Here is a 20,653-nt window from a genome sequence, read left to right as displayed (position 1 = left end):
ATTGTAATAACACTGGCACTGCAATGTCGTATTCATCCGCCGACTGCAGGCAAGCGACGTTCTACAAAAATGTCTCCCCTGTATTGGAATACACGTAATGGAGGTAAGAGTACAGCTTGCAGACACAGGGTTGACAACAAACAGATCTTTGCGGCTGGCAGCGGGTCTCGCTCGGATAGCCTAATGGTAAGGCGGCCACTCGTGATGAGTGGGACGTCCGGGTTAGAGTCCCGGTCTGGCACAAATTTTCACTGTTGTCATTCCACTCCACAGCTTATGGTTGTCCATGTTCGCAATTTCGAATACATTTAATGCACAAAGGGCGTTCAAAAAGTTTTGCACAGTCATCTCTAATTTTTTATTTTTTGCAGGGGGAGAATGAAATTTTTTGCGAACATACTTGGAACATTTAGCTCTACATTGATCCTACACTATGTAGCCTCGATCAGCTGTGATGCATCTGGCCCAACGTTCTTTCCATGACGTAAATGCAGTTTGGTAAAATTCTGGGGATTGACTTTCACACCATCGCGTGACACAGGAAATAAGTCTTACTATCAAATGTTTTACAGCGCAGATGGACCTTCTGACGATCAAAGAGGTAAAAATCAGATGGAGCCAAGTCCGGACTGTAGGGAGGAAGAGGAACGATTTTCCAACCCATTGTCCTGATTTTCTTCTGAGGCATAAACGCTGTATGGGGTTTCCCATTGTCACGGTGTAGTCTGATCAGCTGACGCTGAAGATGTGGTCTGTGGGTCTTGATGGCACGTCGCAGCTTGTCCATTGACAAACAGTAATGGTCCCGATTAACTGTGGAGCTAGGTTCCAAGAAGTGAATGAAAATGACACCACACTGATCCCAGAAGAACGAGGTCATCACCTTTCACCCTGCTGTTTGTGAACGTCTTTTTTTTTTTCTCCCGAGGGTAACTGGGATGGCGCCGCTCCATGGATTGGACTTTGCTCTCAGGTTCAGACAAAAACAACCATGTTTCATCCTGTGTAATGACGCCGTCAAGACACTGTTTCCACTCTTCAGGAAAGGTCTTCATGAGACCCTAGCAAACATTCTTCCTCATCCTTTTCATTTCGCTTGTCAATAATCTAAGCACCCAACGTGCACAGATTTTTTTGTGCAAACGGTGCAAATGGCTCTGAGCGCTATGGGATTTAACTTCTGAGGTCGTCAGTCCGCTAGAACTTAGAACTACTTAAACCTAACTCACCTAAGGACATCACACACGTCCATGCCCGAGACAGGTTTCGAACCTGCGACCGTAGACTTTTTGTACCCTAGTGACTGTACCAGTGATACCACACTACCCAATGACAAACGAGTCATTTCGGCAATCTGTCATGTCATCACACATCTGTCATTTTGGATGATTTGATCAATGGTCTCCTTATTCACATCACTCACTGCCATCGATGGTCTACCGCATCGTGGACAGTCCAGTAGAAAGAAATCAACTTCTTTAAACCTCTGCAACCACCGCTGGATACTGCTACGATCCACAGTGTCCTCCACATTAACAGGGAGCAGCTTCCTGTGAATCAATGTGGCAGAGTTATCGCCTGTCTGGAAGGGGAACTCCATCATCGACCGTTGTCGCAACCTGACATCTACCTCATGGTCCATTATGGCTCACCTGTAAATAAAAGAAAATACTTTTATATACCAACTGATAGCTGAATGTTCCAAGTTTGTTCACAAACAATTTAACTCTCCTCCTGCAAAAAATAAAAAAATTAGAGATGACTGTGCAAAACTTTTTGAACGCCCTTTGTAGATCTACAATGCAGCGCCAAAGAAACTGTTATGGGCATGCATATTCAAATACAGAGATATGTAAATAAGCAGAACACGGCGCTGCGGTCGGCAGCACCTATATAAGACAACAAGTGTCTGGCACAACCATTAAATTGGATATTGCAGCTACAGTGGCAGCTTATCGACATTTAAGCGAGTTTGTACGCGGTGCTATAGTCGGCACACGAGCCACAGCATCTCCGAGGTAGATTATGATGTGGGGAGTTTTCCCCGTACGATCATATCGCGAATGTACCGTGAATATCAGGAATCGGGTAAAACATCAAATCTCCGACATCGCTGCGGCCGGAAAAACATCTGCAAGAACGGTACCAACGACGACTGAAGAGAATAGTTTAACGTGACAGAAGTGCAACACTAATACAAATTGCTGAAGATTTCAGTGTTGCACCATCAACAAGTATCGGCGTGCGGACCATTCAACAAAACATGATCGATATGGGCTTTTGGAACCAAAGGCCCACTCGTCTACCCCTGATGACTGCACAACACAAAGCTTTACGCCTCGCCAGGGCCCGTCAACACCGTCATTGGACTGTTTATGGCTGGAAACATGTTACCCAGTCGGACGAGTGTCGGTTCAAGTTCTAGCGACGGATGGATGTGTACAGGTATGGAGACAACCTCATGAATCCCTGCATGTCAGTAGGGACGGTTCAAGCTGGCGGAGGCTCTGTAAGGATGTGGGGCATGTGTACTTGGTGTGATATGGGACCCCTGATACGTCTGTATACGACACTGACAGGTGACACGTACGTAAACACCTTGCCTGATGACCTGCATCCATTCACGTCCATTTTCCATTCCGACGGACGGGCAAATCCAGCAGGACAATGCGACGTCCCACACCTCGAGAATAACTACAGAGTGGCTTCGGGAACACATTTATGGGTTTAAACACCTCCGCTGGCCACCAAACTCCGCACACATGAACATCACTGAGCACATCTGGTATGTGCTGCGACGTGCTATCCAGAAGACGTCTCCACTCCCTCTTGCGAAATTATGGTGTTCAATCCTTCCAGCACAGCACTGCTTCAGACATTAGTCGCGTGCATGTCACGTCGTGTTGCGGCGCTTCTGCCTGTTCGCTGGTGCCTTACATGATGTTAGGCAGGTGTACCAGTTTCTTTGGCACTTGAATGTGCATCAGTTCCCAATTCATGTCATCAATTCATGGCATGTCATGAGATTGTTGTGTCGAAATAGTAAATCAGTACGCCTGGCCATCAGCTACAAGTCTCTTAGTGTAACCCAATGTCGTCCTAAGTCCATGTTGCAGGCGTATTTGTGAAACAAATACTCTTTCGTGGCGAATGCGTGTCCGCAGTTGATGTCTGGTAAAGTAAAGGGAAAAATGAGCGAGTCACGGGTGAGACACGTCACGCTTCCTGCGGTTTAATCTTCCTGCGGGAACACTTCCGCTGCACGTAGCGTGTGTTCGTTCCCACCTCTGCGTGAGTAGCTGACAATGGACCCAGCGCGCGTTGCTACTTCGCTGCTGGTTTTGCTGGCAGCAGATAACACCTCGATGCTCGACTGTGTCTGTAACCACGTCGCCAGCGTCACCGACGAAATGAGTTACGGCGATGGACTGATGTGGGAGACGTACTGCAAAGACCTCGGTGAGTACATCTTCGTACAGTGTCGATTCACTCGACGTTCCGCAGTACACAGTTATTATCTGCAAACAGGCTGTTTGACTTACACATAGCGCTGTCAAACGTTCGCAGCCCACCAGCGAAGGAGTACATCATACGTCTACATCTGTATGATCACTCTACAGTTCATATTTAAGCAGTTCATCGAACTACATTGTACCTTCAAGTTACGTGGCTAGGGTTCCACTCTCGAACAGCCTGCAGGAGAAATGAACATTTAAATCTTTTCATACGAACCCTGATTTCTATTCTTCTTCTTCTCTGTGTAGGTGGGCGCCAAAAAAGATATTCCCACACTCGGAGGAGAAAGCTGGTGGTTGCAGTATCATGAGAAGAACCGGCTTTAACGTGAAACGTCTTTGTTTTCATGACAGCCACTCCAATTCCTGTATCATATCCGTGGCAAACTCTCCCCTATTTCGTGGTAATACAGATCGAGTGCCCTTCTTTGGACATTTACGATGTCCGTCAATCCTACCTGGTATGAATCGCACTCAGTACACCAATATTCCGGAACAGGCCGGACAAGTGTAATGTAGGCTTGTAGTGAAATAGCGTGCTGACGGAATATCGTTTCAGTTATGCGACTGGATTCGTAATTTCCTGTCAGAGAGGTCACAATTCGTAGTAACTGACGGAAAGTCATCTAGAAAAATACAAGTGATTTCTAGCGTCCCCCAAGTTAGTGTTATCGGCCCTTTGCTGTTCCTCATCTATGTAAACTATTTGGAGACAGATTGAGCAGCCGCTTTGGGTTGTTTGAAGGTGATGTTTATCGAGTAATAAGGTAATCAGAAGCTCCAAACTAATTGTAAAACGATTTAGAAAAAATATCTGTATAGTGGGAAAATTGGTAATTCTCGCTAAATAATGAAAAGTGTGAGATCATCCACATGAGTGCGAAAAAGAATTCGTTAAACTTCGGTTACACGATAAATCAGTCAAATCTAAGCACCGTTAACTTCCACTATATAACTAGGAATCACAATAATCAACAATTTAAATTGGAATGAACACACAGAAAATGTTGTGAAGAAGGCTAACCGAAGACTGCGTTTCATAGGCAAAGCACTTAGAACATATAGCAGGTCTACTCAAAAGACTTCCTACACTACGTTTGTCCGTCGTCTTTTAGGATACTGCTGCGCGGTGTGGGATACTAAGGACCAGATAGGATTGACAGAGTACATCAAAAAAGTTCAAAGAAGGGCAGCACGTTTCGTATAATTGCGAAATATGGGAGAGAGTGTCACTGAAATGATACAGGATTTGGGCTGGACATCATTAAAACAAAGGCGTTTTTCGTTGCTACGGAATCTTCTCACGAGATTTCAATCAACAACTTTCTCCTCCGAATATGAAAATATTTTGCTTACGCTAATCTACGAAAACCATAAGAAAATAAGGGTAATTAGAATTCGCACTGAAAGATACAGGTGTTCGTTTCCTCCGCGCTGTACGAGATTGGAATAATACCCAATTATTGTGAAAGTGGTTCGATGAACCTTCTGCCAAGCACTTAAATGTGATTTACCCGTGTAGATGTAGATGCAGATGAAAAAAACCTTTGTGGACGGTTCATATTGTCTCCTAAATGATTCATGTAGATCAGAAACGGCAGAAGTCCCATAAATATTCCTTGGGAATTACTCGATGAGTTTCCGTCGATTACTACGAACTATGACCTTACCGACATGAAATCACGAATCCACTCGCACAACTGAGACGATAATCCATACACACGTAATTTGATAACATTTCGCCTGTGAGGAACAGTGTCAAAAGCCTTCTGAAAATATAAAAATATTAAATCAATTTGACGTCCCCTTTCGATATCAGTTATTACTTCGTGAGAACAAAGAGCGTGTTGTTTCTTCACAAGAACGATATTTACTGAACATGTGTTAGTTATCTCTCGATAAAACGCCTTCTTCCATGTGATTCATAATGTTCGAACACAGTGCATCTTCAAAATCATACTGTAAATCGTCGTTACAGATGTGGATCTGCAATGCACAGGATTACTCCTGCTTCCGTTCTTAGTACTGGTGTGACTCGTGCAAGTTTCCAGTCTTTGGGTACGGATCTTTTGTGGAGCGGGCGGTTGTATGCGACTTCTAAGTACGGAGCTGTTGCATCAGCATACTTTGTAAGGAACCTGACTGGTATACAGTCGGGACTAGAAGAGTTCCCTTTATTAATAGATTTGAGCTGCTTCGCTACAGCGAGGACAACTACTTCTAAGTTACTCATGTTGACGGTTGTTCTTTATTCGAATTCCGGTATATTTACCTCGACTTCTTCGGTGAACGAATGTCGGGAAACGATGTCTAGTAGCTCTTCTTTACTGGCACTGTCATCACTAACATCACCATTGTTAACGCGCAGTGAAGGTATTGATTGTGTCTTGCTGCTAGTGTATTTTACATATGATCGGAATCTCTCAGTTTTCTTTCAGATTTTTAGAAAACAATACAAGACATGTTCCCTCGAAGTTACCGCTAAATTTCGAGCTTCTGCATAACTTTGACGATCTAGGTGTTCTTTTGTTCTTTTAAATATTTGAGTACTTTTTTCTTTTGCTTCTGCAACACCGTTCTGATCTGTTTCGTGTATCGTGGGGAGTCTGTTTGATACGCATCTCTCAACTGCGGTCGATGCCATTTCCTAGCATTCAAACCCCATCGTATCTGTATTTAGATATTGTGATCGAAAAGAGTGGAGATTGCGTGCAGCGGATTTTTATCGGCTTGTTTAAGTAGATGTATTTTGCATGAACACTATGTGCTCAAAAGCATCCGGACACGCCAAAAACATGCGTGTTTCATATTTGATGCATTGTGCTGCCACCTACTGCCAGGTACTCCATATCAGCGACCTCAGTAGTCATTAGACATCGTGAGAGAGCAGAATGGGGCGCTCTGTGGAACTCACGGACTTCAAACGTGGTCAGGTGATTGGGTGTTACTTGTGTTATACGTCTGTACGCGAGATTTCCACACTCCTAAACATCCCTAGGTCCACTGTTTCCGATGAGATAGTAAAGTGGAAACGTGAAGGGGACGCACAGCACACAAGCGTACAGCCCGACCTCGTCTGTTGACTGGCAGAGACCGCTGACAGTTGAAGAGGGTCGTAACGTGTAATGGGCAGACCTCTATCCAACCATCACACAGGATTTCCAAACTGCATCAGGATCCACTGCAGGTACTGTGGCAGTTCGGCGGGAGGTGCGAAAACTTGGAGTTCGTGCTCGAGCGGCAGCTCATAAGACACACATCACGCCGGTAAATACAAAACGACGCGTCGCTTGGTGTAAGGAACTTAAACATTGGACGATTGAACAGTGGGAAAACGTTGTGTGGAGTAACGAATCACGGTACACAATGTGGCGATCCGATGGCAGAGTGTGGGTATGGCGAACGCCCAGTGAACATCTGCCGGCGTGTGTAGTACCAACAGTAAAATTCGGAGGCGCTGGTGTTATGGTCTGGTCGTGTTATTCATGAAGAGGGTTTGCACTCCTTGTTGTTTTGCGTGGCACTGTCACAACACACGTCAACACTGATGTTTTAAGCATCTTCAAAAATGGTTCAAATGGCTCTGAGCGCTATGGGACTTAACTTCTGAGATCATCAGTCCCCTAGAACTTAGAACTACTTAAACCTAACTAACCTAAAGGACATCACACACATACACGCAGGAAGCAGGATTCGAATCTGCGACCGTAGCCGTCGCGCGGTTCCAGACTGTAGCGCCTAGAACCGCTCGCTTACTCCGGCTGGATTTAAGTATCTTCGTGCTTCCCACTGTTGAAGAGCAATTCGGGGATGGCGATTTATGCTTAAAACACGATCGAGCACCAGTTCATAATGCACGGCCTGTGGCGGAGTGGCTACACGACAATAACATCCTTTTAATTTACTGGGCTGCACAGAGTCATGACCTGAATCCTACAGAATACCTTTGGGATGTTCTAGAACACCGACTTCGTGCCCAGCCTCACTGACTGACATCGATACCTTTCCTCAATGTAGCACTCCGTGAAGAATAGGCTGCCACTCCCCAAGAAACCTTTCAGCACGTGACTGAACGTACGCCTGTGAGTGTGGAAGCTGTCATCAAGGCTAAGGGTGGGCCAACACCATATTGAATTCCAACATTACCACGAACTTGTAAGTCATTTTCAGCCAAGTGTCCTGATACTTCAGATAATGTGGCATATTTTTGGTGGGTTTAGGTGTTACGGTATTCAGTCTCGCTACAACAACCTTGTAGTCACTAATTTGTGTACCCACCATTGTGCTCTCTATTGGCTCACCATTATTTGCAGCTAAGAGTTAAAATATAGTTTTGCAACCATCAATACTTCGAGTTCGCTCCTGAACTAACATTTCAAAATAGTTTTCTAAGAAAGCATTCAGTGGTATTTCGAAATATTGCATGCCACCGACTACTGTAAACATATATTTTTTTCCAACGTATGGAAGGTAGACCGAAGTCACCAGCACCTATAATTAAACGTATGGGGTGCCTGTTTGAAATGAGACTCAAACTTCCTTTGAAGGACTACGTTTATTAGGACTGAGTTTTTTAAAGGAAATATATATATATATATATATATATATATATATGTGTGTGTGTGTGTGTGTGTGTGTGTGTGGATCATAATTAATGGCGTAAACGCATGTAGTTGAAAGTACACGATACTAGAAGCAAAAAAGTCTCAGTAAAAATAGCGTCGTAAAAGCATACCTTAAGAGCTACGAGCAATTCTTCATCTTCGATACTGTGAAGCAGATCTCATCTACTGCAGGCTCTTTGCTTTCCACATTTTGGGAAGTATGTGCAGTAACATTTGCTATAAAATGCAAACCTGAAAAGTTATAAGCAATTGTTCATTAGAAGAGTTGTGTTTCCAAGTAGCGAAGATGAGCACGTGCTCATAGCTCTTAAGGTGTGCATTTTAGAGCAAATTTTTGCTGGACATCTTTTCTTGGTTTGGTCCGTACTACTACTTCCCAAAATGTGGAAAGCAAAGAGCCTGCAGTAGATGAGATTTACTTCACAGTATCGAAGATGAAAAATTGCTCGAAGTTCTTAAGGTATACATTATTGACCCTATGATTCCTGAGACTTTTTTGCTTTTAGTATCGTGTACTTTCAACTGTATACGTTTACACTATTAATTATGATACACGGTGCATAGTGATCGTTTCTTTGTAATTCATACAAATCTACAGTATTATTCCGATCTTCATGAAATTTAGCAAACTTTACCTTCAACTGAAGAGGATGGTCACTATCTGCATAATACTTCGTAATCTGGCTTTAAATATGTGTGTTTGTGGTACACATAGAGGAAAGGTTTTTGCGAAATAACGCGAAATAACTCTAAAAGTTCTTCGCGGATTTACTTCAAATTTCTACATGATCCACGAATGAACGTATGGGAGGACGTAGGCTATATATATTTTTAGCAAGAGCTGGTATTGTCATTTGGAGAGCAAAACCGGTAGATAAATAATACGAACTGCGACCTGTGGCTCTTTTCAGAAACTTGTACACATACCTACACACGAGCAGTGGCGGATACAGAAAAACCTCAAAGAGGGGTCCTAAAGATGTCTTGAGCTACCTTTACTTTTAGCGTAATATTAAATAATCAAGTCATATGAAAAGTTTAAGAAAGTTTCATTTAAACTGATTATACACATATGCAAGTGCATGCCATCTTATGATATAAAAAAGTTACAATTGTGGTTCTCTTCCTTAAATGAAGAATTGTATGCGCCTATTCTTCCAGGCAAATTGATTAATTTGCATAACATGCGTTATTGGGCAAGTGAAAATCCATGTTGCTTGCGGCAAGTTGCACACAAGAACCGTGGTCGGTGAATGTATGGTGTGGGATTCTGAAGGACAGAATTATATGCCCCTATCCTAATGTTAGGAAGTACATCACATTCCTGCAAGAAACATTAGGTCTGTTATTGAAAGAAATACTTTTAGGAACAAGGAACAGAATGTGGTATCGACACGATGGATGTCCGGCACATTTTTCGCTAATGGCTAGAAATGAGTTGCAGAGACAATTCCCAGATCGTTGGATTGGACGCGGAGGAGACGATTCGTGGCCGGCTCGTTCCCCAGACTTGCAGACTCTGGAGTTTTTCTTGTGGGGATTCATAAAGGACATTGTTTATAAAGACGTTCCTACTACACCTAAAGATATGCGAGAGAGAACTGTCAGAGCATGTGGTTCGATAAGTGCCGAAGTGGGAAGGAATACCACTCAATCCATGATAAGAAGATTGCAGCACCGAATTGATACCAATGGTCATCAGTTCGAACACCTTCTGTACATGGACGTTCACGCCGCGTTTTTGACCTTCGTTGATCTTCAAAGACCTTACTGTTACACGTCATTCGATTCGTCTCGACAGCCGCTATCAGCTAATAAGTACCAAACTGTAGCATCCCATTTAAGAAAACGAAGTTGACCTTTATATTTCTGACACAACACCACCTAGTAACAAAAAACCAACGTCATATTATGGCCACTGTTGCCCCATGCAACACTTGTCCCACAAACATTTAAGGTACTATCATACTTTCGGAGCTATTCTTGGTGGCAATAGTTAGTGACTCACCCTGTATATTCGTATGCGACTCTCATTTTCCATTCATCTGTATCTGTAATTTAATAAATTACTAAATCAACTTCTTGTATTTTGACTTACATAAATTTTACCCGCTGACGATCCAACCAAAGCCCATACGTTGGGCTGGGAGGGGGGGGGGGGGGGGGGGGAAGCAACAGTAAAGAAGAAAAAAAGGTGATTTGCTGTTTCCCAAGCGGGGTTGCTTTCGCTGTGGGTATCAACAAGTCACAGGGCCAATCAATTTCTTGACAGATATTAAACATCTTGGGCAACGTCAGGAATTAGTTACTTACAAGTATTAATGATTAAATATGTTGTAAAAAATGTCAGGCAATGTCTTTCAGTCACTGCGACGCTACTCCGATCCAGTAAACTTCCAGCCTTCTCCAAACAAGTGACGAGGACAGTGAACAGTGAACCAAACTACGCAGTGGGCTGTGCTGCGTGCGATGTGAATTCGTTGGCTCTTAGACACAATGCAGCCAAGATCTGTGTGTTGATTAGGACCTTGAAGGTTTCTGCATTCACAAGTTTATTAATATCTCATGTACATTACTGTAAAGCTCGCATTGATTATCTGCAATGTACACACTATGATGGCATCCCGATGTTTCGGTTGTTAATTATAGCTACCTATCAGAGGCCACGCTTCATGAGTTTACTTCACGACAGTGCTACCGACTGCGGGCAACATCGCAACGAACAGTAACACGGAGCAGGTACGAAACAGCTTAAATGTTTTCTCGCGAGACTATCTCTCAACCGAGATAAAGTTTATCGGATGGCTCCGAGGTCACTTCTCACGGGCTGAGCGTTGTTTGCTTTCTCCTGTATTTCTTAGTCTAGGGCTCTTATTGCTCTTTCTCGGTGTTTTTCCTAAAGGAGACTTGAGTCGCCCTTTTAAAATATTCTCCTATCCTTCGTAACGGAACTAGCGGGGAGAATGTCTTTTGCGTGCTAGAATAATCTGACCATAAATTTTTAGGCAGACGAATATAATTTTTTTCTTTTTTTATTTACTATGGGTCCACTTGCTGCCATTCAATCCTCTGCTGCTTCATTTTTGGCGTGTCTCATGTGTCAGCCACACTACTACAAGTAAAGGCAGATGTTGTTGGATTATTGTTTTAACCGATCAGAAGACTGTTGAGTAATTAGCTATTATATTAGCTTACTGTCAACCGTGTAAGTCTACGTGGAAAAATACTGTAACACTGTGACTCTCTTACACGATTAAAAAACGAGGAATGGCGCAGTGCGTTAGGTAAATATACCTGACGAGATATTCAACGTATGCAGCTCAGAGGCGCATCACAGAAATTAAAACCACTACACTAGGGGCGTTCGATAAGTAATGCAACACATTTTTTCTCGGAAAATTTTGGTTGAAAAAATACGGAATTTTGTGTGGTACATATTGGAATGTTCCCGCCTATTGTCTCATGGAGCTCCGATAGGTTGGGGGGGGGGGGGGGGGGGGGCAGATACTCACAGGCGCGTGCAGAATGTCTACGGTGACATGGCAATGAACGAAAGCACGGGGAGTCGTTGGGCGAGGCATCTAACGTCATCGCAACAAGATCGCGCAAAACCTTCCGATCTGCCGCGTGCCGGCCGTCTACATACAGCTGTGACTCCTGGAATGTTGAAACGTGCGGACACTCTCATTCGAGATGATCTACGGATCACACTCAGACATCTCGCTGCAGAATTGGACGTCCGTGTTGTTAGCGCTGACACACTCGTCCACCAGGTGAACTATTCAAAGGTGTGCGCCAACTGGATTTCTCGTCACCTAACAGAAAGAGTGGTCTAGCAGCAGTGGACACAGGAAGATCCTGAAGAAGATCCCAGCAGAGGGGTCGAAACGTCGATTATTTTAGAGGAAATATGAAGCGGCCTAATAGCCCAGAAGATTTTAACTTCATGGAAGGACCGTCTGTGCGGAAATGCTTGCACATTACGTGACTGATAGTTACAATATTTTGTTGGACATCGTCACATGCTATGAAACTTGGATTCATCACTTCGAAACGAAAAAAACGGCAATCCATGGAGTGGCGCAACACAACTCCACTTCTGAAGAAAAAATTGAAAGCTGTACCGTCAGTTGGTAAAGTAATGGCGTCGGTCTTGTCGGAGTTTGAAAGGGTGAAGGGGTTATTCTGTTCGATCTTCTCCCTCATGGTGCGAAGGTCAAATCTGAAGCGTACTGCGCTACATTCAGTGAACTGAAGAAACGACTTCTGCATATTTGCCGTCACAAAAATGTGAACTGAATTTTACATCTGCATCTACATGGATACTCTGCAGATCACATTTAAGTGCCTGGCAGAGGGTTCATCGAAGCACCTACACAATTCCAATCTCGTGTAGCGCGCGAAAAGAACGAACACCTATATCTTTCCGTATGAGCTCTGATTTCCCTTATTTTGTCGTGGTGACCGTTTCTCCTTATGTAGGTCGGTCTCAATAAAATATTTTCGCATTCGGAAGAGAAAGTTGGTGACTGGAATTTCGTGAGAAGACTCCGTCGGAACGGAAAACGACTTTCTTTTAATGATGTCCAGCCCCAATCCTGTACCATTTCAGTGACACTTTTCCATATTTCGCGATAATAGGAAACGTGCTGTCCTTTTTTCAACTTCTTCGATGTACTCCGCCAATTCTACCTGATAAGGATCCCAGACCGCGTAGCAGTATTGTAAAGCAGGATGGACAAGCGTAGTGTAGCCAGTCTCCTTAGTAGATCTGTTACATTTTCTAAGTGTCCTGCCAGTGAATCGCTGTCTTTGGTTAGGCTTCCCCCACGACATTATCTATGTGTTTCTTACAATTCAAGTTCTTCGTAATTGTAATTCCTAGGTATTTAGTTGAATTTACGGCCTTTAGATTTGACTGATTTATCGTGTAACAGAAGATTAACGGATTCCTATTAGCACTCATGTGGGTGACCTCACACTTTTCGTTATTTAGGGTCAACTACTAATTTTCGCACCATTCCGATATCCTTTCTAAATCGTTTTGCAATTTGTTTTGATCTTCTGATGACTTTATTTGCAGATAAACGACAGCGTCATCTGCGAACAAGCTAAGATGGCTGCTCAGATTGTCTCCCAAATCGTTTATATAGATAAGGAACAGCAAAGGGCCTATAACACTACGTTGCGGAACGCCAGAAATCACTTCTGTTTTACTCTTTGAATTTCCGTCAATTACTTCGACCTTCTGACAAGAAATCACAAATCCAGTCGCATAACAGAGAGACGATATTCCACAAGCACCCAATTTCACTACAATGCGCTTGTGTGGTACAGTGTCAAAAGCCTTCTGGAAATCCGGATATGAGGAATCAATCTGAAATCCCTTGTCAATGGCACTCAACACTTCGTGCGAGTAAAGAGCTAGTTGTGTTTCAGAAAAATGATTTCTAAATCCATGTTGACTGTGTGTCAATATACCGTTTTCTTCGACGTAGTTCATAAATTTCGAACACAATATATGTTCCAAAACCCTGCTGCATCTCGACATTAATGATATGGGCCTGCATTGCAGTGGATTACTCCTACTACCTTTCATTAATATTGGTGTGACCTGTGCGACTTTCCAGTCTTTGGGTACGGATCATTCGTCGAGCAAACGGTTGTATCGGATTGTTAAGTTGGGAGCTAATGCATCAGTATACTCCGAAAGGAACCTAACTGGTATACAGCCTATACCAGAAGACTTGCTTTTATTAAGTGATTTAAGTTGCTTCACTACTCCGAAATATTTACTTGTACGTTGCTCATGTTGGCAGCTGTACTTGATTCGAATTCTGCGATATTTACTTCGTCTTCTTTTGTGAAGATATTTCGGAACACTATGTTTAGTAACTCTGCTTTGGCAGCACTGTCTCCGATAGTATCTCCGTTGCTATCACGCAGAGCACACATTGATTGTTTATTGCCATTAACATACTTCACATATGAGCAGAATCTCTTTGGATTTTCTGCCAGGTTTCGAGACAAGGTTTCGTTGTGGAAACTATCGCAAGCATCTCGCATTGAAGTCCACGCTTATTTTCGAGCTTCTTTAAAAGATCGCCAATCTTGGGGATTTTGTCTCTGTTTAAATTTGGCATGTTGGTTTCGTCGTTTCTGGAACGGTGTTCTGACCCGTTTTGTGTACCAAGGAGGATCAGCTCCGTCGTTTGTTAATTTACTTGGTATAAATCTCTCGGTTGCTGCCGATACTATTTCTTTGAATTCAAGGCACATCTGGTCTACACTTATATTATTAATTTGGAATGAGTGGATATTGTCTGTCAGGTAGGCGTCAAATGAATTTTTATCTGCTTTTTTGAATAGGTATAGTTTTCGTTTATTTTTGGAAGATTGGGGTTTTACAATATTCAGTCTCGCTACGACGACCCTGTGTTTACTAATCCGTGTATCCGTTTTGATGCTCGTTATTAACTCAGGATTATTTGCTGCTAAGAGATCAAGTGTGTTTTCACAACCGTTTAGTAATCGTGTGGGCTCATGAACTAACTGCTCGAAATAATTTTCAGGGAATGCGTGTAGCACGATTTAGGATGATGTTTTATGCATATCTCCGGTATTATACATGTATTTTTGCCAACATATCGAGACCAAATTAAAGTCACCACCAACTATAATCGTATGAGTCGGGTTCATGTTTGAAATCAAACTCAAGTTTTCTTTGTACCTTTCAGCAACGGTATCTTCTGAATTGAGAGGTCGGTAAAAGGATCCAGTTATTATTTCATTCCGGTTACCGACAATGACCTCTGCCCACACTAGCTCACAAGAAGCATCTACTTCAGTTTCGCGGCAAGTTGAACTACTTGTGATAGCAACATACACGCCACCGTCATCCATGATTGTGGAAGGTCTTAGACAAGTCTACACACCCGAGACGAGCTGACAGACCTTCATGGGACTGTTCTTCCTCGTGCATACTACATCACGGAATTCACACATTCCGACTGCCATCTGTTTGGCCCAATGAAGGATAACCACTGCAGGAAGAAGTGCGTGGATGATGGGGAAATTATTGGTGCAGCAGGAGGCTGGCTCCGTCATCACCCAGTAGAGTGGTGCCATGAGGCCCTCCCAATGAGGCGGCGTAAGGGTGTCGTACTGAACGGACGTTGTGTTCAAAAATACAGTTTAGGAGCCAGAGAAACGGGGGAATAGTACGGTGTCTGGCACCCTGAATAAAACATAGCTGTTGGCACAGAAAAAGTGTTGCGTTACTTACTGAACACCCGTCTTATGTCCATTATAATGATGAGGATTTTTGGTTTCCTGTATGAATGTGGGCAGACAGGCCATGGTGAGGGATGTAAAGAGGGTGTCATTCCGGGAGGTGAGAGCATGTTGGAAGGCAGGCGGGAAGTCGACGGCAAAGGCTGCAAGTCTGCAGAGCAGGCCGGACTCAAGCCTGGAGTTGGCAGCACCCACCCCCGCTGGCCGCCAGCGTACAGACGAGCGAAGTCTTAGGGCTCCGGCGAGCGGCAGTTCAGGTGCCACAGGCGCAGCCTTGAACAGACCTCTCGCTCACTGACGTACCGGTATCTCATCTCAATCGTTCTGAAAAGTTTCCGACCGGCGCGTGCTTACATCTGCCTAGCCAGCTCGAATTCTCCAAATTGCCAATCAAATCACTGAACAATAGCTACGTTTTTCATGTTGGAAAACACTCTCTGTGCTCACGTTACGCATTACGCTTGTGCGAGTTATTTCGGATAAAGCTGCAATTCAAACTGTGTATAGACAGCCAGTGGAAATACTCCTGCTCCGTGCGATCTGAATCCACTACGGCAGTGGGTATTAAAATTATCTATTTAACACTGTCCTGTATTTAGTGCATACTTTGTCGAAACATCTGTCAACATTTAAAGTATGTTGTCAGCCTGGCTTCATACTTCTGCAGATATTTTTCTGGAAGCACACCATCATACACTGATCGGCAACACATTGTGACCCATCGATCTGCTATCGATGTAACCCCGTCCAGGCGACAACAGCGCCACCTGGTGGTCAGGACACATGCACACTGCATGTAGTATCGGTGAGCCTGCTGTCCATGTGTAGAATGGGGAAGGCGTGCAATCTATCTGGGTCTGACCGAGGGCAGCCAGTCATGGCCTAGAAGCCCAGCACCAGCATTTCGGAAACTGCACGTCTTGTCGGGTGTTAGAGGAGTCCTGTCGTGAGTGTCTTCAGAACGCGGCGAAACAGAGTGAAACCACACCCAGAGGTTGGGCTGCCAACCCTCATTAAAGGTGTCGGACATCGTAGGCTGTCAGATTGGTAAAAATGACAGGTAGCGAACTGTGGCGGCTCTAGCATCAAACTTCCATGCTGGGTAGAAAATATATAGGTACAGCAACAAGGAATATCTCAGTGGGCAGTACAGTTGAAGAGGAATGGACGTCCCTAAAAAGGGCGATCACAAAGGTTAGGAAGGAAAACGCAGGCAGAAATAAGGTAACTGCGAAGAAACAAGGGTAACAGAAAAAAATATTTCAATTGATCTATGAAAGAAGGAAACAGAAAAATGTTCTGGGAAACTCAGGAATACAGAAATACAAGTCGCTGAGGATCGAAATAAATAAGAAGCGCAGGGAAGCTAAGACGAAATGGCTGCATGAAAAATGTGAAAGAATCAAAGAAGAAATGATTGTTGGCAGGACTGACTCAGCATACAAGAAAGTCAAAACAGTCTTCGGGGACGTTAAAATCAAGGTGACAACATTAAGAGTGCAACGGGAATTCCATCGTTAAATGCAGAGGAGAGAGCGGACAGGCAGAAAGAATACAATGAAAGTCTCTGTGAGGAGGAATTGTTCGATATGATAGAAGCAGAAACAGGAGTCGATTTAGAAGAGTTAGGGGGCCCGGTATTAGAGTCGGAATTTAAAAGAGCTTTGCACGACTTAAGATTAAATAAGGAAGAAGGGCTAGATAATATCTCATCAGAATTTTTAAAATCGATGGGGGAAGTAGCAACAAAACGACTATTCACGTTGGTGTGTAGAATGTATGAGTTTGGCGACATACCATCTGACTTTCGGAAAAACATCACCCACACAATTCCGAAGACGGCAAGAGCTGACAAGAGCGAGATTTATCGCACAATCAGCTTAATAGCTCATGGATCCAACTTGCTGACAAGGATAATATACAGATGAGTAGGAAAAGCAAATTGAGAATGCGCTAGATGACGATCAGTTTGGCTTTAGGAAAGGTATAGGCACGACAGAGGCAATTCTGAAGTTACGGTAATAGTGGAAGCAAGACTAAATATAAATCAAGACACATTCACAGGATTTGTCGACCTGGAGAAAGCGTTCGACAGTGGAAAATGGTGCAAGATGTTCGAAATTCTGAGAAAAAGTAGGGGTAAGCTACAGGGAGACACGGGTCATATACAATATGTACAACAGCTGAAAGGGAATAATAAGAGTGGACGACCAAAAACGAAGTGCTCGTATTAAAAAGGGTGTAAGACAAGGCTGTAGTCTTGCACCCCTACTGTTCAATCTGTACATCGAGGAATCAATGATGGAAATAAGATTCAGGAGTGGAATTAAAATTCAAGGTGAAAGCATATCAATGATGGGATTTGCTGATGACATTGCTATACTGTGTGAATGTGAAGAAGAATTACACGATCTGCTGAATGGAATGGTCTGATGAGTACAGAGTATGGATTGAGATTAAATCGAAGAAAGACGGAGGTAATGAGAAGTAGTAGAAATGAGAATAGTGAGAAACTTAACATCAGGATTGATGGTCACAAAGCAGATGCAGTTAAGGAATTCTGCTACCTAAGCAGTAATATAACGAGTGGCGATGGAGCAAGGAGAACATCAAAGGCAGACTAGTAATGCAAAAAGGTTATCCCTGGTCAAGAGAAAGTCTACTAATATCAAATATTGGCCCTAATTTGAGGAAGAAATTTCTGAGAATGTACGTCTGGAGTATAGCACTCCAGACTGTGGGAAAACAGGAAGAGAATTGAAGCATTTGAGATGCGGTGCTACAGACGATTGTTTGAAAATTAGGTGGACTGTTAAGGTGTGGAGTGAGGAACTTCTGTGCCGAATCGGAAAGGAATATGTGGTAAAAACGTGGTAAGGAGAAGGGACAGGATGATAGCTGTTAAGACATGAGGGAATGACGTCCATTGTACTAGAGGAGCTGTAGAAGACCAAAATTGTATAGGAAGACAGAGATTGGAATACGTCCAGCAAATAATACAGGACGTAGGTTGTAAGTGCTACTCTGAGATGAAGAAGTTAGCACAGCAGAGGAATTCGTGGTGGGCCACATCAAATCAGTCAGAATTACACTACAAATAAATACGACACACCAAGATGTGATATATATGGACAGACAAACATGTAATTGTAGTTTAAGAAAAATTGGATGATTTATTGAAAAAAATAATAACTTCACGAGTTATGCAAGTCAATAACACGTTGATCAACCTCTGGCCTTATGGAAGCAGTTGTTTGGCTTACCTTAACCACTGTCTGGGCGCCTCCAGACACCTCTCCACTGGCCATCGGGGCTCAGTTCAAAGCAGAATTCATCAGTGAATACGATTCTACTCCAATCACTGAGCTCTCAGACCAAAGACGTGTCTACAGTCATCCCGCGCAATAGCGGGACACCAACCAGAATGTCGCCCGCCACATGGCGCGGCACCCAGGAGTGGTCTGGGGTGACGTTTCTTTTCTCTTCGTAGCAGGAACTCTTTGGTAGCCATCTGTACCACCTTTACTGCACAGTAGTACGTCGACGATTTTCTACGCCCACTTATTGTTGCCTTTCATGGCAGACCATCCTGGGCTTATAATTTCAGTAAGATAATGCTCTCCCGCAGACGGAGAGGGATTTCTACTACTCGTATTCCTGCTTGCCAAACTCTACCTTGGGCAGCAATGTCGCCGGATCTTTCCCCAATAAAGAACGTAAGGAGCATTGTCGAAAGAGCCCTCCCACCGTCTCGAGGCTTTGGCGATCTAATTTGCCAGCTGAGCAGAATTTCGCATGATGTCCCTCAGCAGGTCATCCAACAACTCTGTCAATCAATGCTAAGCCGAATAACTGCCAGCATGAGGACCAGAGGTGTACAGCACGTTATTGACTTGCTCAATTTGTGAAGCTCTTTCTCTTGAAAAAACTATCAATTTTTTTTCTTCACTTGTCATCACTTGTTTGTTTATATCTGTACACCACATCTACCGATTCGCATAATTTCTTCGTGGTGCGTCGTTTCTTCTTTGTGTTAGAGTGTACTTTGAGAAATTTATGTTCGTATTGAATGTTTATTACGCAGTGGAAAACATTGATAATAACCTTACATGACGCAGTTATCTATAATGAAGTGCTGGCCGAAGAAACCGGCACAAAGGTCTAACCATATGTTGAAAATCGATATGATTTTAAACCGGCACAAAGAATGGCAACTTGCATTAAACGTTCAGAAGTATAAAATCGTGCACTTCATACATAGGAATCACTCATGTCGTAGAAATATCTGGGTGTTACAACTTGTAAACATATTGGAATGGTCACATGTGCTCAGTCGTACGCCAAGACGGTGGTAAACAACGGTTAACTGGTACAGTACAAGGAACGTACAACCCATACAAATATTACAAATGTGAAAGTAACTCTGTGTGTTACATTGTCATGACTAAATCGCTGAACAGATTTGGATAAAATCTGGTATGGAGATATCATGGACCCTGAAGGAGAACGTGGTCAACTCAGGGAAGAAGAAGAAGGAAAAAATCCTGTTAAATTGTGTAGCTCTTCAGAACTTAATGTATCTTGTTTCTCTAACACTATCTTTTTCGGTTTCTAAAATGTTTTCAGTATTATCTACTCGTATTTGTAAAAAATCCTTTCGCTCTTTTTCTTACATTGGGTAGTTGTATTATCTTTAGGAATATTATTCACATTTTGAAATATGGTATACTTGAGTATCACGCAGACGACACTCCAGCAGATGTCGACGACTACAAGTGTTTACAGATTAAACCGTTACAGTGCAAAACCGAGGTTTACTCGTGTGTGTGGTTTCTGCAGTTTTAAAAATAGCTGCTACACCACATGGTGAAGTCGTACGATTCCTACAGGGTAATATTGTGGAGACGCAATGACAAAATACGGAGGTAGGCGCGAGAACCGTGTTTAAAACTATTACTCAGGTACAAATGGCTCTGAGCACTATGAGACTTAACATCTGAGGTCCCCAGTCCCCTAGACGTAGAACTACTTAAACCTAACGAACCTAAGGACATCACACACATCCATGCCCGAGGCAGGATTCGAAGCCGCGACCGTACTGGTCGCTCGCTTCCAAACTGAAGCGCCTAGAACCGCTCGGCCACACCGGCCGGCTATTAGGCTGGGAAAGCTATAAGAAACATACCACTACCAGTAGAAAAATTGCTCCTGTCGGAGCAC

Source organism: Schistocerca piceifrons, chromosome 11 (assembly GCF_021461385.2).
Source record: "Schistocerca piceifrons isolate TAMUIC-IGC-003096 chromosome 11, iqSchPice1.1, whole genome shotgun sequence".
Taxonomy (NCBI): Eukaryota; Metazoa; Arthropoda; class Insecta; order Orthoptera; family Acrididae; genus Schistocerca; species Schistocerca piceifrons.
This window is presented reverse-complemented; position numbering follows the sequence as displayed.